Genomic DNA, 27,689 nt, shown 5'->3' on the forward strand with positions numbered 1-27,689 from the left:
ATAAAATATAAAATGCCCAGCATGACTCACAGTGTTCTATCACAATTCCTGAAGATTTGAAGATGGCCAAGGAAGTGGACATGAATTAAGATATCAGACTATAGCTTGTAATTGTGGAGCTTGTAATTGCATATCATATATTTTCCTGGGGAACAGGTAGCACACCTCTTCATGCACAGCTTGCTTCCCAACAAACCATTTATACACACAATTGACTACACCTTGATCAGTATTATTTAACTTAATAGTTCAAGCTCCATAATTGTTGTTTACGCGGCTCTGCAGCTTGATGTGCACTCAGGCAACTACAATGTTGGTAGAATTTGATTTCTACGGTATGGGAACAAAGTACTTGAATCTTGAAGCAAAGCAAGTGAAATGGGGAGCCTAGGCTACTTTTCTCAGACATGAAGCATGATATACCACTACAGTAAAACAGGCACTTAACAGATTAGAATGTATTGGCTGTCAATTTAATCTGGCCACAACTTTATTGAAAAACCCTGACCAGTATCTTTGGTGATTGTGTTAGGTTGAGACATCTAGTTTTAGGCGACGAGGCTTCCCAGACTGTCTACCTTTATACGTTTTATTATAAATCTGAGCATCTTTGACATATCCCTGAGAAAAAACAAGGAGTCAGCTCTGTGGACAGAAAAAGGCTGCAGCTCGAACACAATGAACCATGCAACTGGCGGATGAGAACTCCTTGTGGAGTTTGCCCCCTTACTAAGGGGGCAGAAGCAGGGCTTTCCACCTCAGGTGCCAAAATGCCTCAAGCTACCCCTGCCTCTTGTTGTCCTGCATCCTGCAACAGTAGAACATGTGCCATTTTGTTTCCTATATCAAAGACCACATAGCTGATCATAGCATCATAGATCCAGCATGGCAACCAAGTAACGGGCCTTGCTGTATTGTTGCTCTTCCAATGATAAGTAATTCTGCCCTCCAGCCATAACTATTTGACTTGTAATGCACTTTCTTTGTTCTAGGCCTAGCAGCCATTTTCCAGCCAATGAGTTTACAGTGCAATCCTATGTATATTAACTTGGGGTGTTTATGAAGGGTGGAGGAGAAATTTGGTTCTATAGTGGTACCTCGGTTTACAAACACAATTGGTTCCAGAAGTCTGTACTTAACTTGAAGCGTACTTAACCTGAAGCGAACTTTCCCATTGAAAGTAATGGAAAGTGGATTAATCCATTCCAGACGGGTCCGCGGAGTACTTAAACTGAAAATACTCAAACCGAGGCCTACTTAAACCAAGGTATGACTGTATTTTCACTTAAACATGAGCTTAATTCACACTTCCGAAAACATAGCTGGCCTTTAATATTTGCATTTCTTCAAATTCTGCAGTGCAGTTTCCAACCACGTAATGTATACAGAAATGTGACTTGGGCAAAATGTGCATAGAAACGCCTGCATTGGTGAAGGAAACATACAAAAATCCACTGTATTAGAGGAAATTGATTGACAAAATGTGTACGTTAGGCAAAATTGCATTAAAATTCACCCCAAGACGTTGATTTTCATGAGGACTTTTAAGGGGGGAAATGCAAACTGATGTGAAAATGTGGAGAACTGATCCTCAAGATTGAAAAAAGTGAGAAACTGAGAGAAACTGAAATTGACAGATTCATCCATTCCTGGTTGTGACATATTGAAAAATGTATAACTTTTTAAGTGTAAATTGTTTTGGTATGGCAGATTTGAATCCCAGGGCCTGAGCCTCAGCATTTGTTTCTGTCTTTTAAGAGACATAAAATCTTTCTAATCTGGATTTGAATGTGGTGCAGAAATACAGTTCAGAGTAGCCTATTTAAAATTTAGTTTATTTAAACAATTAAGCTTAATTCCTCCCTCCCCGTGGAACAGGATGTGTTAATTGCATGTTGTTATGATACAATTCTTTCCTGAATAAATCAATATAGTGGTAGCCAGACGGTGGTTGATTTCAGGAATTAAAAGTAATGGTTTCATGAATTATGAATATATTTACACATAATAGTAAATGATGTTCAAATTTACTGTTCATTTGAATTTTAGGAAGTGACTAACTTGTTTAATTAGCATGCTATTGAGGGAATTTAGCATTAAAATCAGGGCCAGCTCTAGGTATAGTTCCGGTGGTGTGGGGCGCTGCGCACTGCGAGGGGGGCGGAGCAATCTACGTGCCTCAGCGCCAGGGCGCCCGACCTGCTCGAGACTGCCCTGATTAAAATGCAAATGTGACAAGTCTTGAGAATGTGGGGCAGTGGTCCTCCAGAAATTGGTCTACAGCTCCCATCAACCTGAGCACAAAAGCACTCTCCCCTCTTGCCTCCTGCCATGGAGGCAGAGCACAGCCACTGGTAGCCTATACCTAAATTCATCCTTTACTTTTGAAACCTCCCTCAACTCAGGACCAGTCCAGACTTCTGGGGGCTCTTGGGCACAAAGAATCATTTGGCCACTTCTTCCCTCCCTTTCTTCCTGAAATCACACCCTCCCTTTTGGTCCAACTGCTTTAAACTAAAACCAAGATTGGCCAAGTGACCGCTATTGTCAAATAAAAACAGTACAAGCGATTTCACTAGTTGCCTTTTAATTCTTTTGCGTGAACAGGTTGACCAAGAAATATAATGTAACATGTAGTCCTGTACACACAAACCCGATGTATACTCCTTACCACACACTTACAAGTGTGATGTAGTGATTAGAGTGCTAGAGTAGGACTTGGGTTCAAGTCCCTTAACAGCCATGAAGCTGACTGGGTGACCTTGGGCCTGTCACTGTCTCACAGCCTAATCTACCTCGCAGGGTTGTTGGGACGATAACATTGGATGGAAGGAAGAACCATGTATGCTACATTGAGCTCCTTGGAGGAAAAATGGGGTATAAATGTGTTAATAAATGAACAGATAGATTTCTGAGACGTATAACTAAAAGTTGTAACTTAATCCTCAAACCTGTAGAAACTTACCAGTAAGTAAGTCCCTTTGAACACATTGGGGACTGCTTCTGAGTAGGCACATATGTAGGAATAGACACATATGTAGGCACATATGTAGGAATGCGTCTGCGCAGGCCTTTGGTGTTTTCATGAAGGGGTTTCAGACCAGAGGCTAGAATCTCTGTGCTGGAAGAATGGGAAGTATGTGAGCCCAGCGCCATACAGACTGGCTGCTGACAAATCACTGGCACTGGCGAAAACACCTTAAGAGGAACCTGTTCTACTTCATTTGCCCTTCCTGCAGGGGCCACTGTGGAAAGACAAGCACACCCAAGATGATTCCTTCTAGAATCACCAGCACCCTCAGGAAGAAGGGACAGAGAGTGGGGGGGTGCATAGCAACCAACCAATCATTTGTTATTTGCATGTGACAAATTTCAATAATTCCAGTGGAATAGTGCAGCACACGCTGATAAAAAAGCACCTGCAGGAAAGACACCATCTGCAACACACACCTAGAAATCTGCAGCATGCACCTTCATTCAAACATTTTGAAAACCCTTGAAACAATTTAACCCCTCAAGAGGACAACATCCCTCCCACCCAAAAAGCTTTGCAAAACGACTTTGTTTTTTGCTACTGTTTTCACAAAAAGTAACGGAATCTGGGAGAGTAAATTAAAGGTTATGATAAACAGCTTAAACATTTGCCGTGAAAGCCACATAAAAGGAAATCTACTGCATGTCCTGGTTGACAAGGAAGCCAGTTTATAGTTTTAGAATTTAGAATTATTATTTTCACCTTGTATCATGCTGCTAGCAAAACATTTCATATTAATGCTTATATTTTATGTCACTTCCAATAAAAAAAAAAATCTGTGCCATTACAATCTATATATTTAGCTGACCGTTTAGTGGAAAAAACATATTTCTTAGTTGAGAATATTTGGTTCGATGTAATTTATTATTATTACTATATATAGTTATATAGTTATAGTAATTGCTTTCTCAGTATTTATAGATTTCAGTGGGAAGATGGAGCTGGCAAGAGCTGCAAGAAGTGTGGAGAGGCAGAAGCAAACAATTATTTTCTCCCCAAAAAATAAAATCACCAGATGCTATTAGACAAATCCTTATGTAAAAAAATGTGGTGACATAATCCAGAGGAACTGCTCTGGTGTTACCCAACTGAAGTGAGTGCAAAGGAGAGCATTGTATGTTATCATAGCAATAATAAGTAAGTGGATTTCAACACAGCACCAAGTGGGGTACATGTATACAGAACAAGGTCCATTCACAGTGCAGGACATTTGCTCCCTCTCTGCCCCCACACTTCCCCTCCTGAGCATGTGAGGAAAGAAGGGGAAAGAAAGTGCCATTGTGTGAGTGGACCTCATCTGTCAGGAATGAGCCAGCTCCCTCTGAGAGTTTACAGCCAGCTCTCAGTGGTAGCTTACAGCCAACTGCAGGAAGCAACCAGGAACAGAGAGGGTTGGTTAACTTTCATGCAGGATGAACAGCAGAGAGAGCTAACTCCCCCCACCCTTTGGAATGCAGGATGATAAGGGGAGGACTGGAGAGGGTGGAACCCAGCCAAAGTTCTCAGGAAGTTCAATTAGGTGGGAACAGAGAAGGAAGTAGCCTGTCCAACCAGGAAGAAGTTGGAGCTGATTCAATCGCTCCTAAGAGTCAGCTCAGGGGAGGGCTGTTAGACCGGAAACAAAACAAAAGATGTCAGAAGCGAAAGTACAGTTGCTTCTGGTCACACCGGAAGCAGACGTCAGAAGGGTCATTGTGATTGATGATGCCGGAGGCGGCGTTACAGCCATCCGGAGTGATCTTTTCGTTTTGCAATAAACCGCTTTTTAATTAACGATGCTTGCTGTGTTATCAAGCCGGGAACTTGGACGCATGACATCATTCCTTGCATACAACAACATAGTTGAATTCTGCCCTTAAGTTACAGTATTATTTGCATAGTTTTGCAAGAAGATGGATCCCTGACCTGAATTCAGTTACACCCTGAGGTCCAGAGGTTAATTTAATGCAACCTTTGGACAATGGGGGTTCAGTTCTTGGGATCCTCTGCAGCGTTTTTGTTTTGCCAGCAGCTCCTACATGGGGTATCAGTTACTGCTTCTCATGCCACCAGCAGCTTTGGGCATGTCCTTCACACTTACTCCTCCGTGTGTCCCAGTCTCTTGATTTGATTCCATTGATTTCACTTCCCACCCCTCTTACCAGCCCTGTTCCCAGCTATCCACAAAAAAGGGGTTTATCTGTGGAAAGAAGGCTTCACTAATTAATTGCTGGTTGTTACTACAGACATTTGGAAATATTTTGTCAAACATTTTACTCATTTTGAAATGAGTCAAAAGAGGTTCTGTAAAGAGCAGGGCGATGAGGCTGGGTACAACCAGCCTAATGCAATAATATTACTTATTCCTTGATACCATTCATCTTGTCTCTTTAGATTTATAGCAGTGATAGAAAATGCAGTCCCTAGGCTTTCTGGGGGGGGGGGGGAATAATTCCACGTAATTCAGCCTGCCTATTAGAAACACCATTAACATGTCTGTGGCGGCTTTGTTCCATAGCTTTTAGATGCTGAGGCTTTCCATTAAACCCTTTTCTCACTCTATTAGTAAAACCAGAAAGCTGGCTAAGCAAGTTTTGATATTTGTATGTTGCTTTCTCAAAGCATAGAGAAGCAATCCAAGTATTCCTGTTCATGTTTCATTTAGGCGAAAGTCTTGCTGAACATGAAAACAAGCGGCCTTGGTTTTATTTAGATGGCTTGTCCCACTTGCTGGGAGATGCTGAAGTATTTCATCACACACTCAGCACAATCTGCTCTATGGGTCAGTTATGCAGCCATTATTAAAGGCAGCACTGTAAGACATACATAAAATGCTACTCATCACTTTTCTGTCCCTATTTTTGGGGCTGCTCAGGTTAGACCTGCTGAGGTTGTGGACTCTCCTTCCTTGGAGGTTTTAAAGAAAGGGTTGGATTATTATTATTTATTCAAATTATACACCGCCCTATACCCGGAGGTCTCAGGGCGGTTCACAACAAGACCACAACATATAAAATCAAACCAAAAGTAGTAACCCAATAACACACAGACACACCCCAAAAAAGCCACATTCTAAAAGGGCATTGGATGTCAATAAGATCCACCAAATGGATGGCCATCTGTCATGGAGGCTTTTATTGAGATTCCTGCATTCCAGGGGTTTGGACTAGATGACCCTTGGGATCCCTTACAACTCTACAATTCTATGATTCTATGATTAAATCAATTGACCAAAGTTAGTCATATATATTCATTTCAATGGGTCTGTGTATGATTACTCTTTGTCTCCAAATTTTCGTAACACGCAGCACTAATACACCTAAAGTATATGAATATAAAGTTTGTTGCAGTAACAGCAAATGCACAGTTCTAACAATGACTGGCCATGAGGGAATGGGGGAACAGGATTTTACTATTAAAGAGTTTTGCTTGAGAAACAGTACCAGTAAACCAGTGAAATTCAACATTGGGATCAGTCTCATATGCACAGCAAAAAAAAAAAAATGTAAATCAAAGCAATACCTCTGCTTGTGTGAACACAGGAATTTTAAAGCAGGCTATTGTTAGTAATGATCATTTTCTTTAAATACTATTCATTCATTTGTTCATACCACAGCAACATAGTGCATAGACCATAAGCTGAAGAGAAAGGCAGATCAGTTCTCCAAAGAGGTCACATTCTGAGGAACCAGTTTATAATAAGAGACTTAAGATGCTTCTGGGAGCACTATGATTTACTGATTAATCTGAAGTAAAAAAAAAAGTATTTTAAAATAAATCTTCACTATTTAAATCAACACTATTACAATACTTGTATCACCCTTCTTGTGTCAACAGAACAGTCAGATGAAGAAACAGTTGAAAAAAAATCTTGTGAATTTCAGGATGGTCGGAATAAGTCATCTCTAGAGGAAGGTAGCAATTACATTTCTCTAGTCCCCACTTCCTGAAAGATTATGCCTTACCCCTCTGTCCCACGGCTACCCCCAGCTTGGCGATGCATCTACATTGCAAATGATAGCAAGGAATAGAACAAGTTTGTATTTCCCTTTTTTCCTCAGAGCAGAGGTATAGCACAGGGTTACAAGCCAAGTCCCATGTTTGTAATGGACTGTACTTGATGTAGAAGTTTTAAATATGTTTTCAGAATACCATTCAACCAGAGATACCTGTTACATATAGTTTATGGATTTATGGTTCTGAAAAAATATACAGCTAGGCATAAAGAAGGGATGGCTCAAATTGTTTGGTCTGAAGTGGTATATTTTGATGCACATATATTTTGTCTATATTGTCAAATATCTCTGAGCTTTTCTGAAGTATGGCCATAAACTTGTTCCTTTTGGTCAGCAGCCAGGAACAACACCATAAAACAAGACTTGATGATGAAGAAGAAGATGGCTATATTAGGCTTTTATTCTCTCCTGTTATATTTTATGTCAAAATTTATATCAAAAACTGATGGATCAAGACAGATGCCATAAAACCATGATGAGAGCCATTCTTCTTATCTTGCCATGCTTGAAGCGAGAGTTATGTTAAAAGTTTGTTCTAGTCAAAATTAGGTGCAAATTTTAGTTTTTCAGCAATATCACTTTAAAAAATTCCCATCACAAATTAATCAGTTTCTTTTTTAAGCCACTTGATCTATGCAAGTGCACATTCTTTACAAAACTGTGTTTCCTACCCTAACTTTGTCAAATATTTTCACTCATCATAAAATTACAATAGAATGCACTGTGTTGCAATGTTTTTTGATCAACTTGCTTCAAAGAACTTATTAATCATACCGTGTTCCTTTTTCACGTTTCCCTGCAACTGAAACCCTTAACAAACAAGTAAAAAACCTTGAAAATTCAAGTCTTGGTAGCAGAATACATTATATAAAATAAAATAAAGAAACTACCTAACTGTTCTGAGCACAGAGCTGGGCTTACTCACACCAGAACTGTTATTTTTTAGCAAAATAAAAAAATTCCTTCACTAGCACCTTAAAGACCAACTAAGTTTTTATTTTGGTATGAGCTTTCGTGTTCTGACGAAGTGTGCATGCACACGAAAGCTCATACCAAAATAAAAACTTAGTTGGTCTTTAAGATGCTACTGAAGGATTTTTTTTATTTTGTTTCGACTCAGAACAACACGGCTACCTACCTGTTATTTTTTAGTATATGACCCACAGCTCTTAACAGAGGACTGAGTTTGTCCAACTATGGAAATATTGCAAAACATTCCTTTTTAGTAAGGTCTCCACTGACTCATTGCAAATTGTATTTGAATTGATCCGGAGTGCAGTTGATAAACTGGAACTGAAATCTAACATTGATACTTTTCTCCCGTTTTATTGGGCACCTCTAGATGGGTGTTTTATTGTGGGTGTATTGTGCAATGTGTTCTTAACACAATAATAGTGCATCATGGGTAGATTTATTCTGCTTTCAATTTGTTCTGTGATACTTCCCCTGTACTCCCACATTATTGCTGTTTGGAAGGGCTAGAGTGCAACAAAAGTGGGACAAAAATAAACCAGGAACATAGGTGGTATAAATTTTTTGCTTGATTTCTGCCGGAACTTACAGATATGTACTGACTAGAAGTGGCACAGTGTGACCACCCCAATTTTTTTGTAGGCACAAATAGTTTTGAAAGTGAGATCACATGTGACCTCTCCAATCGCATCAAGAGAACAAAGGGGTGTCTGGAGAGAACCCATTTGTGTCATTAGGGGAGATTTAAGTGTTCTATTTTTATTTTATTAATAAATTGTCCTCCTACCCTTTAAAAAAACTATATCACCAGTGTCAAAGCAATGATTCTTCAACATCAACTTCGTTGGACTGGTCATGTTGTGTGGATGTCTGATTATCATCTTCCAAAGCAACTACTGTGCTCTATTCGAAACTTAAAAATGGAAAGCATAATGCTAGTGGTCAACAAAAGTGATTTAAAGACTGTCTCAAGGCAAGTATAGTATAAACACCAACAATTGGGAAACACTTGCCTGCGAGCGCTCCAATTGGAAAACAGCCTTTACCAAAGATGTCACAAATTTCAAATAAAAATATATCAAAAATACAAAAATGCATCAAGAAAAAAAAAGAAATAGTAGAGTACAAACAAATCAAATTAAGATTGAACCCTTTCTTTCGTTCTTTTCTTTCTTTCTTTCTTTCTTTCTTTCTTTCTTTCTTTCTTTCTTTCTTTCTTAACCTGTGAAACTAAGACAGCCTTTTTCTGGTGAGCTGAAAAGATGGCCATGTAGTTTCTAGGCAAGCTGCCTTTAGGAGCACATTCCACAGCTTGAGTGCCACCACTAACAGATGAAATTAACGGGAGCTGTGCAAGGGTTCATGTTCAATTCTCATTCATTTCAATGGAGTGTGCATAAGACATTTTCTTCGTGGATTTTTGTGCCCATACTCATGGCATGCTCCCTCAGTGACTGAAGATGTTTTAAAAAAGACTTGTTGGTACAAAATGTGAGTGATCTGAACCTTCTCCTCCTCTCTGTGAAGTGTATTTAAGAAGATGACTTTGGCAGTTCTATGTATAGACAACGCTGTGGAAGGCTCCATTAAACACACTCCAGAACTGGCGAGATGTAAAAATGCATTGAAGGAAAACTAAGTAATGATAGAACCAAAATTGGGTCTGAAAGTCAAAGAGCTGGAAAGAACTCCCTGGCGTGCTCTTGCCCAGTTCATATAGCTGGCAGGGTCCTGGCACAGAAGCAGTGGGCATTGAGGAGGGGGGAGTTATGTACATATACTCAACCAACAGATGGAAATTGCTCGTGCATGCTGTGAAACAGGATTTGCAACATTTTGTGTTAGGAGACGAAGCTGCCAAACACACAGCAAGCAAATACACACAGAGAAAGAAAGAAACTACCAAAAACAGGGTTCTGTGTGTCTTAAGCATCTGAATATACTTACATTTCAACATACTTTTGAAAAGAAGTACATCTATATTTCTTGGTAGCAGTGTGCGTAACACACACACACACACACACACACACAGAGAGAGAGAGAGAGAGAGAGAGAGAGAGAGAGAGAGAGAGAGAGAGAACATGTTTATTCATTTTGATAAAATCTGGATATCTGTCAGGAGCGAGCCAGCAATAAATCACACAACCTAAGTGATGCTAACTCTTGATTAGAAGAAACAAGGTCTGCCCAGGAGTGCCAAACCTAATGAGCACAGCTACTCTTCTTGGTAGGTCTTGTCCCTATGAGGAAGCTCTGGAGACTGAAGGTCCCCACCTTCCCACAGCTGCCTAAGTCTCCTCCTCTCCAAGGCCCTTCCCAAGCAATATGCGGCTACGCTGACACACCTGCCTCTGCTCTTCCAGCTTCATACCTCACCTGGTCCTGGGAAACAAGTGGGGAGGGGAGCTTGTCACCGCAGGAGGGAGACACCAGGGCTTCTTTACCAGCCTAGCTCATCTCTGCCTCTTGGCCTCCCTCCTCCCCTGCTTCCACTTCTGATTCTGAGTCTAGACTTCTCTCTGCCACAGACTCTCCCTGCTCACTAAGCCCTGTTATCTCTTCAGGTTCATATACCTCCTGCTCCCAATCTCCCCCCTCTGATCACTCATCATTATCCCACCACCAATCTCCTAGCTCTGAGCGTTCTTCCCTTTGGGGTTCCCCAGCTGCTGCTGCTGCTGTTGTTGTTTAGTCATTTAGTCGTGTCCGATTCTTTGTGACCCCATGGACCAGAGCACGCCAGTCAGACTCATGTTGGTGGCTTCGAGAACACTGTCCAACCATCTCGTCCTCTGTCATTCCCCTCTCTTTCTGTGCCCTCAATCTTTCCCAACAACAGGGTCTTTTCCAGGGAGTCTTCTCTTCTCATGAGGTGGCCAAAGTATTGGAGCCTCAGCTTCAGGATCTGTCCTTCCAGTGAGCACTCAGGGCTGATTTCCTTCAGAGTGGATAGCTGTTGCTTCCCACCATTCCTCTGCATTCAGCCAGTCCATGACAATATACAAATTCTAGCAATCTAGGATGTACCCATTGGAATCACTAAGTATGGGCTTGCTATTTTCTTGAAAACTATACTTTTGGCAAGCAGGTTGACATATGTTTTAAAGGTCGTAGGTGACTGAAACAAGAAAATGGAACTTGATATATGTAGGCAAGAAGAAGAAAAGTCTGTTGACACGCTTGGCTAACACTTGTGGTTACTGCTGTGACATCTTGGGTCTAAAATTGAGAATAATGAGGGTGGTGTTTTGTCTGAAGGTAAGGAGAGACAAGCACTTTTATATGCACGGATGATTGTTACATAGGAAAAGTCAAAGCTTCAAGTGAAATTATGCAAATCTATGTCCAGCTCCAAAGTTCAGGTGAACCTAGCCTGATAAAGCAAAATGTCAAGGGATGGAAATTCAATGTTGGGGTTTCTGGTAGTTTCCACAGAAAAAGCAGAGTACCAACACTCTGTTTTAGTAAAGGTCAGTACCTGGTTTAACTCAGACTGTGGGAAGAAAGACTAGCATAAATTGAAGGGTTTGAGTGGGACCGAGTATTCCTGCACAGCTCATATCACTCCTCCTGCTGCTGCTGCTTCTGGTATTAAGATTGCTTGTGCTAAGAATGTATAAGTAAAATTTTTGCTCAGTTCTAATCTTGTTGTTCTGCGTCAGACCTATCATACAATGGTGAGAATCTCACCATTGTGGATCATTAGTTCTTTGGAGTAAATGAGTGCAATATCTAAAATCACTCCCTGTAAATGTTGTTTGAAGGGTGCATTCTTAGGAAATCGGTAGCCATTCTAGCTGACCAGGCAAAATCAGAGGCATCCTTTGGTGGTCAATCCATAAATTATAGTCAAAGCCAAATTAATATTCCTTCAATATGTTAGATTTGAAAGGTGACCCCAGTATTCAGCTGCTGGATGCTCAAACATGATTTCAAGTATTATTTAATGTTAGTCTGTTGGCTCAGAATTGAGAGTCTCCAATGGCCCACAAAACCAAGCACAGTCCATGGAGCTTGGCAATAATTTTTCAGAAGGTGTTCAAGCCAACATAGAAGTCAACTAAATGGACTTGGGCTGCAATCCTATGATCTCTTCCAGTGCATCTCAAGGGGCATAGCATACATCCTAAGATAAAGGTACCCCTGACCATTAGGTCCAGTCGCAGACAACTCTGGAGTTGCAGAGCTCATCTCGCTTTACTGGCCAAGGGAGACGGCATTTGTCCGCAGACAGTTTCTGGGTCATGTGGCCAGCATGACTAAGCCGCTTCTGGAAAACCAGAGCAGCGCACAGAAATTCTGTTTACCTTCCTGCTGGAGCAGTACCTATTTATCTACTTACACTTTGACATGCTTTCGAACTGCTGGGTTGGCAGGAGCTGGGACCGAGCAATGGGAGCTCACGCTGTTGCGGGGATTCGAACCGCCGACCTTCTGATCGGCAAGCCCTAGGCTCAGTGATTTAGACCACAGCACCACCCGCGTCCCATTAACATACATCCTATCTCCCTCTTAATGAGTGGAGAGAGAGAGGCACAATGTTGGAAAGGGATATTTAGATGTTGGATCCCCAGCACAGAGGAAATAGTCACATATCTGGTCCTCCTAGTACCCTAGCTTTGACATCAGTAGGGCCAAAAAGGGTGGTGGTGGATGACACCCTGTTTTCTGGGCATACTGGGGAAAAGCATGAATCCAAAAGATCCATAGCTTTCTCGATGCCCTGACATGTCCCTGAACCTGGTGTAAATTTATCCTGTCAATTTCCCTCAAAACCGTTTAAAAGCAGGAAAGCACCAGAGACCGTCCCTAACCTCACTGCCATCCACAGATAACAAGATACAAAATATCCCGCTCAATGTATTTTTTAGGTTATTGGGACAATACAGCTTATAATAGATTTAGAACTGTTTTTGAATCTCTTGGTAGCAGCAACAGCAATTGTGTTCTACTGGAAGAAATACTACAATGACTGACTGGTTTTATAGGATTTGAAATATAGCCACCACAACTGTACTTATTCTGAGTCATTTAGAAATACTAGTTAATGGAACAATAGTTGTTATTTGAAATGTTTTGGAACAAAAACTTTCAAGAACAAATTAGGCAGTCTGCCATTTTTTTAAAGATTCAATTTAAAACCATGTGTTTGTTTTGTTGATTCAGGAAGTCAAGCATACAATACGAACAGTAAAAATGAAATGTTCATTTAATGTTGAACATTTGTGAGTATTCCCATTCAGCTTTAAGGGTGACGAATGTGTGCCTCCTGCTTCCCATATTGGCAAAATTAGTTGGGCATGTTTTAACCCAGAAGTGGGCAACCCCAGGCCTGGGTGCTGAACATCTGGCTCTAGGGACTCTTCCTAGCCCTGCTCTACACCCTCCTTCAGTGCTTTGGCCTAGCTGGAATGCATCCCAGAACTGTGATAAAGTCTCTTGCTTACTTCACTCAAGGGTGAGATGTTGTCTAGGTGCTTGTGGGTGGAGGTATAGAAACTTCTGACTTTTGTATGGTTGCAGTGTAGCCTACTGTATAATGATGAGAATCACAACCATTGCTCCACACATCTTTGCCTCTGGCTCTTCCCATCAACTGGCACACAACCCCTGGAATGTTGCCCATCTTGGAACATGGCCCTTGGAACGCAGCTTTAATTTATCAGTGACATGGCATTTTATTTATTTAGGCCGCTTCCACACCATACATTTAAAGTGCATGACTTCCCACACCCGCAAAACAACAACAACAACAACAACAACAACAACAACAACCCAGAACTTTGGCTTACCCCTCACAGAACTGTAATTCCCAGCCCCTTTAGCAAAATGCAGATCCTAGGTTTCTTTGGAGGAGGTGGTGACCTTTAAGGGCAGGATTCAACTAAGTAGTTGCATGCATGGAATGAGGGTCACTCACAAAAAAAGGGTTCATTGGGAGGGGGGGAGTCTCATTCCATGCAGGGACCCTGTTCTGTGCACACATACCCTACTTAACACTATGTTGAATTCCACCCTAAATGTCTGGCATGTGCGCAGCCTTATATGTAAATTTACAGTCTGCTTTTTCAGATGATGGGGCTCATATAGCAACTTACAATTCAAATGCAATAGAATAAAACCATATAAATATAGCAAAACAACAACACTAAAATAATCAACAGTGTTTGGCAAGACAGCACAAGATCAAGAACCAGAATTTTAAAAAGTCGCTGGAACAAGCAGCAACAAAGTAGCAAGTCCATGGTGGGGTAGACAACTTCTCACTCCCAGAATAGAACAGTCTTCATCAGACATCAGAATGTGGAAGAAGGCAGCTCCTTAAGTCCCAGTTGGAAGTGTGACAACCAGCACTTTGCATGGGCCTTGGAACACACAGCAGGAGCTAAGGAAGATCGGATAATGATCAGAGCAACATCCTCCACAAAATAGAACCCATTCGATGCTCTAACTGAAGCATTCGCCAGCTGAAGCCTGCAGACATTTTTCAAAGGCAGCCTCAGAAAGAGTGTGTTGCAATATCTTTAACCTAGATGTGACCCAAGCATGGGTGATGTGACCAGCAAAGGATCATCAAGGGTCTTTCACCCATTTGGTGTGCACCTGCTCAAAATGGGCAATGATGCCTTGACTTGGCAACCTATGCTCTGGCCTCTTTGTTTGGCTGCAGCAGTAGTTGGGTTGGGTGGGATTCATGCTGCTTCACATCCTTCTCTGGCATTGGGGGCTCCTGTAAGGAGCCGGGGGTGGGGTGGGGCTCAGCCTTGCCTAAACTCTTCCCACATTTGCCAAGTTGGATCCTGGATGCTTGCCCTGCATCACATTGGGTCCAACACTGGTCAACTTCAAAGGGTGCATTGGGAGGTGGAATACGGGTTCCAACAGGAAGGGCTGATTGGAATGATGGCATGATCCTCACTCTGCTGCCATGACAACCCCACTTACCTGCTGTATAATCAATGAAGTTGTGGGTTGTTTTTGACCAAAACCGTCACCTAATGCACATCATTCCCGCTACACCCACAGGCTACAATTCTGAGACTGCCAAACAAAAGGGAATCCTCCATTGATGACATCCAGTTTGGCCTTAAAGTGCAGTTGTAATTATGTATTATAACTAGATAATACATGCGACACATTTTGAACACTTGAAGGTGCTGTTCAAATCATAAGCATTATCATCTCTTCTTACTCAACAAGCTTGCTTTTCATATATTTCCCACTTCCTAGGAGCACATAAAAGTTGTTATTCCATGCAGACCTACTCATTATTTCTTCTCCCCAAACCCACTCACCTACTGTCCAAATGTGCCAGTAATTGTTTTGGTGTAGCTGGATTTTGAAAGCTAGAAACTGTTATTGTTGGGGGTTTTTCCTTACGTAGGGCAGCTTATTATGATAAATCTCGAGAATCTCTGTTTTAGCTGAATTATTGTTTCCAACGATCTGTCAGAACATTATTGTGCCCTGATGCATGTTGTCATCCTTTCAGGCAGTAGGTTTTCCCTCTTGCCTAAAATAATTCTGTTCTGGGCATCAACCCAACAGTCAGATTTTTTGGATCAAATGCAATTATTTATTCAATGACCTTCACACTTGATTCCAAAATGAGTTTTGGCCCACAGCACATTTGCTAATGGATATGTTGCACCCTCTCTAAAATTTTAGCATGTTAAGTGAGTGTGCAAAGGACACATCTTTGAGGCAGAATTCAACTACCTCGTCCCATCAGAGAAAACTCATACACTCAGTAGGCTTGCCCCATAACTGGAGCATCCCCACCTGTATTTAAGGGATGGATTGGTAAAGCACATGCCTTGCATGCAAAAGATCAAAGGACCAATCCAATGTCTCCTGCCTGAAATCTTGGAGAGCTGCTAGACATTCCTGCACTAGATGAGTTTATGGTCTGGCTTGGGATACAGCCATTTCCCATATTAACAGCTGAGCTGCCAGGATGCTATCAGCAGCTCCCAGCTGGTTGCCCAGGAAAGTATAAAGATAAGAAAAAGTTTCTTACCATCCTTTTTTATTTCAATCTTTACAGAGAGAGCCTATAGAGCCCAGCCTCTTGGATAATGGTATTGCCCCGAATGAATCTCCACACACACACACACACACACACACACACACACACACACACACACACACCTTCTCTCCCAATTCCTCATTTGTCATTTTCATCGTCTCCTCTACAGGTGCCACTATGTGCCCTCTGTCTTTGAGCTCTTTGCTCTCCTACTTTTAGGGCTCGCTGGGTTCTGGGAGATGGAGGGTCTGGAATGTTTTCTAATAACAACGTGCTAGCTGGGTGTTGTTGTTCTGGCTCTCTCATGATTTCCCAGCTTTCCCCCTCATCTGCCTCTGAGCTGCTACCTCCCTCAAACCCCTGTTGTAACTCTGTACTGTCTTCTTCCTCCTCCTCCTCCCTGCAAGGGTCAGGTTGGGGAGGCGGTCTCCACCATTCCTTCTCTACCCAGTCGCTGACATGAGCTTTCCAAGGAGAAAAATATTCATGTGAAAGCATAAATTAAGAGCATCACTTTTCTTTTTTTCTTGTTCCAATTTATCAGGATTGAAGAATGTTGCAAACCATACAAGTTAGCAGCCCCGAGCAACGTCGACAGCCAATACAACAACCACAGTTTCCCCGACACAACAGCTCCTATTAAGAGTAACTCCCCAAGCACAACACTGAAAACCCAGTCCAAAAACATTCACTTTTCTCATGAGTACTTCATCAGAGACTTTAATAAGCTACTGCAGTTCTCAAGGCACATTGTTGGCACCAGTGCTATTTATTACAAAGGACAGACTGCATATTTTGGAATAGACAATTGCCGTTGCGTGTGCCAAAAAGAATTATGCAAGAAGATCAAATGGCCAGAAAAACCACGCAGAGACACAAATATTACAGACATTGTTATGTACGCGATATCTCAGGTTGTCAGGAATGCTGGACACCATTAACAACTGATTGTTCAACATTTGAACTAGCTTTTTTTAAAAGAGAAATTGTGGAACCACATTGCTGTACTTGGTGGTGCTTTCAAATGGTTGGAAAGGCATCACTCATGGCTGTAGGGTGCAGCTTCTTCCAATAGTTTTATAGAGTAGGGCTTTATGTGTGGTATTATTTGTCTTTGTATAGGGGTGGGGGACTTAGATCATATAATCATATAGAATCATAGAATCATAGATGGAAGAGACCACAAGGGCCATCCAGTCCAACCGCCTGCCAAGCAGGAAACACCATCAAAGCATTCCTGACAGATGGCTGTCAAGCCTCTGCTTAAAGACCTCCAAAGAAGGAGACTCCACCACACCTTGGCAGCAAATTCCACTGCCAAACAGCTCTTACTGTCAGGAAGTTCTTCCTAATGTTTAGATGGAATCTTCTTTCTTGTAGTTTGAATCCATTGCTCCATGTCTGCTTCTCTGGAGCAGCAGAAAACAACCTTTCTCCCTCCTCTATATGACATCCTTTTATATATTTGAACATGGCTATCATATCACCCCTTAACCTTCTCTTCTCCAGGCTAAATATACCCAGCTCCCTAAGCTGTTCCTCATAAGGCATTGTTTCCAGGCCTTTGACCATTTTGGTTGCCCTCCTCTGGACACGTCCCAGCTTGTCAGTATCCTTCTTGAACTGTAGTGTCCAGAACTGGACACAGTATTCCAGGTGAGGTCTGACTAGAGCAGAATACAGTGGTACTATTACTTCTCTTGATCTAGATGCTATACTCCTATTGATGCAGCCCAGAATTGCATTGGCTTTTTTAGCTGCTACATCACACTGTTGACTCATGTCAAGTTTGTGGTCTACCAAGACTCCTAGATCCTTTTCACATGTACTGCTCTCAAGCCAGGTGTCACCGATCCTGTATTTGTGCCTTTCATTATTATTTTTTGCCCAAGTGTAGTACTTTACATTTCCCCCCGTTAAAATTCATCTTGTCAAGTTTTTCTCTAGAGTCTACCATTTCTAATGCGAGGAGCTGGAAGTGGTCTGGAGTTGTGTGTGTTATTGGAAATGGATTTCATGTCCCCGGAGTGCAAGTCCAATCCTGCGTGGAACTGTGCCCTTACAGGATGGGAATGGGGAATGCTGAGTTTTTATCCCAGGTGAGAGCTGGAGCGTGAGTCACATCCGATATAATTTCTTTGTGTGTGTCGTAGTTGTAGTCCCCTGACAGTATCCTCTACTGTATGTATTCAGTTTACTAGAGGTGTGTCAGGGAAATTGTGGGTCTTGGCTGGGATAAGACAAGGGATGGGAGTGGGACCGCCATTCCTATGGTGGTTGGTAGGGAGGTGATCAAAGGTATGCAGGTGTGAGGAAGAGGGCTAGTTACATCAGAGGCTGTGTCCACTCTGCTTCTCCTGCTAAAGACCAACCTATATTTTCATCTACAACAATCACATGGAAATTACCTTTATGGTGCAATCCTATACATGTCTACTTTGCAGTGAGTCCTACTGAGTGGGACCCATGCATGTGGGAGGCTCATCATTACATATATTTTAGGTGCCAAACAAAATCTTTGGCCTTTAACTATCCATTACCTTTTAGAAGTAGGTGAGGTGTTTTTAATGCATTTCTTTTTCCTATTGGTTTTCATGTATCTGGTGGGGTGTATGTCTGATTATTTGATTGTAAGTTGCCTTGAGTTGCCTTGGGCAAAATAAAGTGACTAATTGTTGTTGTTGTTGTTGTTGTTGTTGTTGTTGTTGTTGTATTACAGCCTTAAATCTGTTGACATGGTGGCTGGTGGTATCAGAGCACATTGGGATGGAGAAAACTGACAGCTTATAACAGGCAATGCCTTGAGTAGTTTAAACCCACATCCACATGGCAGGGATAGGTTTGTTAGGGACCAAGCCTATCTGGATCAATATACCCACCTTCCTGGTGCAGAAACCCTTCTCTTCTATAGCTGGATCAGAATGGGCTGGCCCTTATGTGTCAGAAGAGAAAAAGAACCCTCAAAGGCACTTTTATTTTACATTACAGAGATAAACCCCAGACACTGAAAAGAGATTCTGTGGAAATGCTGCTGGGACTGATAGTTAATAGTATTACTACTACTACTACTAGTAGTAGTAGTACCTCCTAGTAGTAGTAGTAGTAGTAGTAGTAGTATTGACTAAAGTAGGAATATGTAACTGACCTCACTTTGCCACTGCCTTAGACCCTCCAACCTGGACCTCAATTAAAGCAATTGTGACTTTTATTGAGAACCTTGCTCAAATTCCTCACCACCTCAACCTCCAGTAAAGAACATCTTCTCAAGCAATTTGATCACAGGTGCCTCATATCACATCTAGGCTGGCACCTTTATACTTTCTTTGCTAGATGCACTAATAACATGGGAGGTGAGATAGCTGCAGCTCCTGCTGTCCCTTCTTCCACTCTTCCTTACGCCCACCCCCTTTTTGTCAGCAACAGAGCATATACATGAAGTCCTGCTTGGTACTGAATGAGGGAGTGGAGGAGCAGGGCAGGGCAGGGCAGGGAAGGGAAGGGAAGGGCAAGAAGGGCCATTCACATTTGCACTGGGAATGAGCCATTCAATGTGCCCTTTGCCTGTGCTCCAATTCAGGAATGGGGAAAACTCATTTTGTTGGCCTTTTCAGCTCAGTTCAAAATATGGCCTTGGTTAAAAATTATCTGCTGCCCAGAGCATTAAAGGGAACAACAGTAGATCTCCGAAAAGCACCTGAAGCACAAGAACAACACTGGCTGGCTTTATTTCCTATTTTTTAAGTGGGGAGGGAAGCACAAAGATGGAGATCTGGAGGCAGGAAGCCATATAGAGAAAGAGTTTGTCCCAAACAGCACCATAATTGCTCGCCAACTACCAATGTAATGGTCCTCTCCCCAGACAGCTGCTGATATTTGAGTGTGAGAATGCCGGCGCAGATCCTGAATATTAACAGAGCCTGTTTGCCTCAGGGGCTTAAGTACCAGCTGCATGCTATTTGGTTTTTTGCTTTTGGTATACAAAAAGCAAGGTAGTGCATCTTTAAGTTTAGTGTATCTTATTGTTTACCTATAGCACTTACTCCTAGAAGCTGTCAGCATGCAACAGTGGCCACACCCCAGGAACAGCTTTGACTGGCCAGCTAAACCGATGGATCGTAAACCCTTGGTGAGTTAGGGAGTCCATCTGCATGCAAAGACAGGCTCTGGCAGATTGAGCAGCCTAGGCCAGTAGTGGGTCCAACGATCAAGAAGGTGGTTACTGCACATACTGTAGAGGAAGTCAGAGGTAGATGAAGCTCATCAAGCTGGGAAGTTGGCCCATACAGAAGGAAAACTCTGGTCCTAAACATCTGCTGCCTTGTGGGATATCTTTAGGAGAAGAACCAGAGTGAAGTCCTTAAAACAGTTGGGTGGCCTCCTTCTGGCAGCTCCGGCAGCCAAGCTGGTGCCAAACATATTGCTCTGCTTTCCTTTGGACCACATCAATGACGTCAAGAGTGGGTTGTCATCAGGCTTGCACACCAAGGAAGTCACTTTGGTACTGCTAACACAACAGTTTGACTTCACCCACGGAGACACACTCCATTGTCCCTCAAGACGGATGGATGCCAGCAACAACTCACACTTGCAAAGAAAAGTGAGAAGTCATTTCTCATATGTCAACATCCAGCTTCATTGCTGCTCTCCATTGGCTGTGTTAGGTGGAAGAGGGTGACCAAATGCAAAAACAGAAAGGCTCCTGAATGAGGAACACCAATCCCACAATGAACACCTGTCTGGAAGCACCTCAAGGCTAATCTAGAGATTACATGGGAGATTTGTGACAAGAGAATGATTTTCTTATCCAAAAGCAACCACGGGGACGCCAATCTGTATTGGACCCACAGCAGTGGGGATAACAATTGCAACCTGCACTGTAGTCCTGATCCAAAGTGGGGGTTTTGCGGTTGCTTTAAGAGAACCAGATGACTTTAGGAGTTCCAGGCTTCGCATCTAGTTAAGATCTGAAATACATGATCAAATAGGATGTTGCAGCATGGGCTGTAACCCAATGAAACACTCCTCTCAAATCTATAACAATAAATAGCTGGTATAACGTAACAGGTTTTATTTAACAGGATTTCTACTAGATCCCTGGCAGGCAGGACCAAGCTGGCAGAAGCCCTCAAGGCTGGGTGCCCCATGTCTCTGCCAGCAAGGGAGAAGCAGCACTGATGTTGCTGATTTCATGTGAGATCTTACCCGAAATTGGCTGGTGCCAGCAAGGGATTTGGCAGGGTGGGTGGTGCAAGTGATGGCATCATTAGCAAGTATGGCGATGCTGGCAGCAAGAGGGCAGGGTGGCAGGGATCCTAATGCAGGCTCCAGCAAAGCTTCCAAAAATAGAAAAGTGTGGGTGGGGCCTGGTCTGTACCCAAGAGGACAGCGCCTGAATAAAACACAGTCAATTGTGTTCAAATTAACGATGTGGTTCATCTAGAAATCCAGATGAAACACAACTGTTGGCCTTTTTGTCATCTTGTGAAAGAGAAACAGCATTTGAAAGCCTGGGTCCTGATGAATGAGTGTTTCACCTTTCAAGAATGTGGCTCAGAGGGAATATAGAAATTAAGTGTGACGTTTAGTCAGTTGGTGACCTGTTAAAAGTGTCTGTGTGTATTACAGTCTGCTGACACAACACATTTAGCTGGAGCTGTAACCAAAGCAATGGTAGCACTACAAATGACTGAATACCCAAACTCTATTTTAAAATAAGCACTCCAGACCACAGTTCAAGCTTAGTAGCAATGTACTGCTGTTAAACTAGTGGTAACCACCCCAGTCCTAAATACATATGTGATAGGCCTGCAATTTACTAATACCATTGTGTGCTCTGTAAATTTCCCTGTAAATGCATTTATGTCAATTACTTATTTAATTTGTTCCTGGTCTACACAGGCACAGAATGGCCTGTACCACTTCAGACTGACAACAGATGATCCCATCTTTGGTTATTGTCCATTTCCTGCATTAAAACTGTCTGCAAATAGAAACACAGAATAGCGGGTCAAAGACTGGAATATAATATTTCTCCCTGATATACTAATTTCTATTGCAGTCCCACCTTTTTCTAACTTGGAGGGGAATTAAAAACTGGAATCTCCCTCCAAAGTGGTATAGTCTTTTCTACTCTCCTGTAGGCATCAGTCAACAAAAAATTGATTTGTTAATGATTTAGATCAGAGGTGGGAAACCAGTATCTCTTCAGATGCTATTGGGCTACATCTTCAGTTGATATATTCCTAAAATTAGAAGCTGTGGGTGAAAATCAACATAGCACTAAGTGGAACATGCATGTGTGGAATGAGGTTCACTCATACAATGGGATTTTCCCCACCTCTCCCATGCACCCCCTGAAACTGTTCTATGGGTTCCCCCAACATTCCAGCACAGATTTAGGGAGCATGGATTTAAACTGCCCACCATTTCTCTAAGCCAGTCTGTCAGGTGTCTCCTGCTAAACCAGGCACGCCAAACTTGGCCCTCCAGCTGTTTTGGGACTACAACTCCCATCATCCCTAGCTAACAGGACTAGTGGTCAGGGATGGTGGGAATTGTTGTCACAAAACAGCTGGAGGGCCAAGTTTGGCCATGCCTGTTCTAAGCTTATATGCAAAAAGGGTACTTAAAGGCCTGAGGAACAGAGACAGCTGACCAGTTAACTCTGAAGCTTATCGGTCAAAAAGAGTCAGTGGTCACCCCTCCTATAAGAGGGGAGAAAACTTTATAAACCTGAGTTGGCCCTGCAGCCTCATCCACCTCCCACAACCAGGGGATCCTATTGTTCTCTTTCCAACACCAGGGTTCCAAGTTGGACTGTCTGTAAAGTTGACCATTGATGCTGCTTATTGGTGAGTAAACCTGAACAGCTAGTGTAGTGTGTAGTTTAGGATTAGTTCATTTATAAAGATCTGGTTTCTTTTGTATTCTGTTTTGACCTTCTGCCTGCTTCCCACACACACCTGATTCCTAACAAAGTTTCTTGATTTGACTGCTGGAGTGTGTGTGGTTGCCAACCTCAGGGTTTTAGAATTCCCCACATGCCCAGATGCTTGGCATTCAGGCTCCTGGAGGTTTAGGACCGGAGTTGTATGTGACCAGCACACTCTTCTGAGGTCTGGGAGAGACTCAAAGTGAGCGTTGGGCTACCTTAACACTCCAAGTAACTCACAAGGGAAGCTTGAAAATTAATTGCTTACCATTTGGGTTGCAGAAGTAAATGGGAGGGTGGTAGATGCAACTACTCAAGAGTAAAACCCACTGGCAGCATTGCAGGGCTGTTGTGTTGCAGTTGGGCAATGAAGGGGGTGGAAGCGACTTGCTTGGGCACCTCCCCCTTTGTCACACTGGGGGGAAAGGGTGGGGCCATGGGGGAAGTCCTTAATATTTTTGCCGGTGCAACTCTTCCACTACATTTTAGATTTTGTGAAGGCTCATGATTAAAAAACAAATCACTGAACCTTTTGACAAATGCATAGGTATCCAGTATTAATTTAGCCCCAGAAAACAGGTGGACAATGCGTAGCCTGCCTATTATTCTTCCGTACATAACGTTCAGCCTTGTCTTGATATAGAAGTAAGCAGACGTATAAAACGGGAGAATCATGCAAAAATTTGCATTGGTTGCTAACAGAAACCAAACAAACCCCCATGATAGAACACCGCGTGCTGCCTATGTAACAAGATCACATTCCTGAAACATCTGCTGTGACAATATGCAGAATCCATTTCTCAGAGCTGCTGCCCTGTCTTAGCAGGCAGATATATCAGTATAACAGATACTTAATAAGAATGCATTGAAACCGATAACACTGTGTAGTTTAAGGGTAGCCTTCCAGATGTCTTTGGACTTCAGCTGCCATCAGTTCCAACTAGCTTGACCAATGGTCAGGGATAATGGGAATTCAGCAACATGTGGCAGCGAAGGCACCACACTGGCTCCCCCTGGCATGGTTTATCTTGCTTTCTTCAGGGTACGAATGAGGCTTGATTGGTAGAGCCGGTTCTTGCAAATATGGGTGGGATTCAACTAATGAGTCTCAGCAGCAGAAGCCCAAACAAGGACTTCCACTACTGCAATGGGTCTTCCCTGCATCCCCCCCCCATGTGCCTCCCATTGGCACGTTTGGGGAGGAGAGGAAAGCAGAAACGCTTTGTGCTGACAGAGTGGTCTCCTTAGTGCTAGGTTGAATTCCTCCTTTGTTTTGCTCTGTTTTGCTTACGGAGTTGTTACTTTTTAAAAATAATATATATTTATTGCTTTTATAAAAACAGAACAAGAAAAACAAAACAGAAAACACACAAAATATACATAGCAAAACAACATACCAACAATACAATAAAAAAGAAATATCCAATCAATCTTATATCACTAATCTTTATCGACTTCCTCCATTCTCTCCCAACTGCGTTTCATTATATTTCTTCCTTAGTACTTTCCAAATCTTGATTCCAATCTTTTTGATAATTATCTAGACCTCTTAATAACTTATCAATACTATAAATCTCTTATACTTGTCTCAAAATACAATTCTATTCTAATTAAATCTTAAAATTTCACTACTATAAAAACACTTAACTAAATCTTAATACATAATAAACTTAACTAACACTCTTCTACAACCTTCTTATACTTCCAAATCTTTTGCTAAAACCTACTAATCTTACATGGAGTTGTTACTTTAGTGTTTACACTGCCAGAGGAGAAGAGGTTATACGTCCAACATTTTGTGTGACAGACTATACTGTTATTCAGGCCCAGCACCAGGACCCAACATCCTTAGTCAGCTGCAGGGCCCCCCTAATCCATGCAGCTGAGGCCTGGCCTGCCCCCTCCACCTTAAACTATTCTTTCCAGGCTATAGATGCCAGCATTTTATATTCTCCCCAATGCTCCCAACATAGATTTGCTCTAGGGCATTATGGGAAATTAAAATGGACAGCTCTGTTGAAGTGCAGCACTGTTGCCACCTCCAGGAAAACCCTCTGGTGAGGGTGGAGGAGGAACCCACTGAGGTAGGAGAGGGCCCCGTCATTGGGCATTTTGTCCAATTCAGCCTCAGACCTGGAGCTGTCCCTTGGTTCTGTGGTATAGAATGCTTTACAAATATGAAGTCCCACGTTCAGTGTCTCTGTTGAAACACCCCATGTACCAGGGATCAAAAGGACCCAGAAAAGATACCAGTCAGAGCTGTAAACACAGTATAGGGCAAGATGGACTATCAGTATAAGGCAGCTGCTTTGACTCCAAACCTTTTATTTTCTGCTCTGTCATGCTGACAGGCATGACGGGGCTAAACCTAATTGTTTGTGACAAGGTTTCAATAGCTCATCCAGCTACAATCTAGGCATCTACTGAGGAGCAACAGCGCTTGGATGAATATTTTATTCCCACAGTACAGTGGCAGGCAAAGTTTAAGGTTACCAGACTGAATTCATTAAATCTGCTCCATAGTTTTTGATCTTAATGCTGCATCAGTGCTCAGAATATGGAAGGGGCTTCATGAACTCCACAAGTCCCATCCCTTGTCTTCCATTTTGGTCAGCCATGGCCGTCACATTGCCTTCTAAAGACAGTAGCTAAGGGTGCCAACTCAAGTGGTAAGTGGCTCACTCTGAGCTCCTCTGCAATTTGAGTATTGTTGCTTCTCATGCTGGGTCTTGCTTTGGCTGCCTGTCATAATTTCTGCCTGTGTTCCTGGAAGTTTGCTATAGGTTCTCTTCTCTGAAGCCGTTACATGTGAATCCCACCAGGAGTCAATCATACGCACACTTGTCTAGTAAGAAAAAAATACAATGGGGCTTACATTTGAATAGAATTGCATTGTCCCACCTCCTGATCGACAGAACATGAAGCTGACAAGGGATGGGGAAATGATTCTGGCTTTCAAGACCATTGGTGCATTGATAACATTAAAGGCTTCAGAGACCTTTCATTAGGACAAACAAGTACCATAGTTGTTTTGCAAAGAAGAAAAGAAAAAGAGGGATATGGCATTGCATTTCTATAAAGTAACTTATGATGCAAAGCGTTCCTCTCCTAAGTCTTAGTGTGCTCTGTTGGAGGAGGAAATGAGCCAGCAGAGAGATGGCAGAAGACCTTCTTGGTGGCAGCACCCTCTCTGTGGAACACTCTCCCTTCAGATGTCAAGGAGATAAAGAACTACATAACTTTTAGAAGACATCTGTATAAGGAGGTTTTTAATGTTTGGTATTTTAGTATGTTGTATATATGCTGTAAGCCACCCAGAGTGGCTGGGTATTAATAAATAATAATAATAATAATAATAATAATAATAATAATAATAATAATAATAAAACTAATTATACCTTCCTGCCTGTGGAAAGACTAAAAATTAGGATGGCTTTTGGTCCATGATCGGGCCAATAAGAGAAAGCAGTTCAATTTTTTATACTGGTTGGAAGAAAAGTTATTGGAAGTTAAAGGGTGCTTACTGTTGAATTTGTACTGTTGTTATTTCTTGTAGCTTGCATTGCCTGACTGGTCCAGTTTGTTCACTACCTACTCTATGGTTGTAACCAATACAGAACAAAACACCTTAAAGCTATAGAGCTTGTAGAGGAAATGCGAAAGACCATTGTAATTTCGAGGAGTTAGGTGACGTGTCTTTTTCCCTTTTGCAACCCCAGTTTAAGGTTTGCTGATTTATGATAGTATAATTTGTTTTTCACACACCTGTGTCAGGAGTTCCCTGGGTCTCCTCTGTTCGAAGTACTGATTGGCTAGTGGGGAAGAAGAAGAAGAAGAAGAAGAGGAGTAGTAGTTTGGATTTGATATCCCGCTTTATCACTACCCGAAGGAGTCTCAAAGCAGCTAACAATCTCCTTTCCCCTCCTCCCCCACAACAAAAACCCTGTGAGGTAGGTGGGGCTGAGAGACTTCAAAGAAGTGTTACTAGCCCAAGGTCACCCAGCAGCTGCATGTGGAGGAGTGGAGACACGAACCCGGTTCCCCAGATTACGAGTCTACCGCTCTTAACCACTACACCACACTGGAGGATACCCAGTTGCAGTGAGTGGGGTTGAAGACTCTCAGCTGCTCTGCATTAGTTGCACCCGGTGTCCTGGGCAGAGCATGGGTGATGCCTGCTAACCAGATGCACTCAATTACATCAAAGTTGGCTATAAAAGCTGTAGGGCGAAGGGGCTCAGTGAGCTTCTTTGCAGAGCGAGGTACCTGATGCTATGAGACTGTTGGCCGGGGTCTCTCTCGCTGCTCTACTTGGGGTTCCTGGCAGCTGAAGGGGAGATTGTGTGCAACTCCTGTCTGGTATGCTGTAATTTGTGTTTTGTATGCCTGCTGTTATTTGTTGACCTTACACAAATAAAGCATTGCTTTTTCTTCACCCACTGGTGTGCTTATTGGCTCCAGATCCAGAAAGAACCCTGTCCTTGGCAGAACAGAACTTTCTCAGGGAAAGTAGGAAATAGGAAACAAAACAAATATTCTTATTTTGAATCATGCCTTGTAATATTCTGTTCCTATTATTGGGAACATATCCTACCCATCAAGCTACTTTTTCTTAAAATCTCTGCTTGAAAACCGCTTTTGCAATGTTGTTGAATGGCTCAGCCCAGATATTTTCAATTTGTTTTCTTCTGTTTTCTCTTACATCATTCTGAAGAATCTTGTCTTCTC

Source organism: Zootoca vivipara, chromosome 2, assembly GCF_963506605.1.
Source record: "Zootoca vivipara chromosome 2, rZooViv1.1, whole genome shotgun sequence".
Lineage (NCBI taxonomy): Eukaryota > Metazoa > Chordata > Lepidosauria > Squamata > Lacertidae > Zootoca > Zootoca vivipara.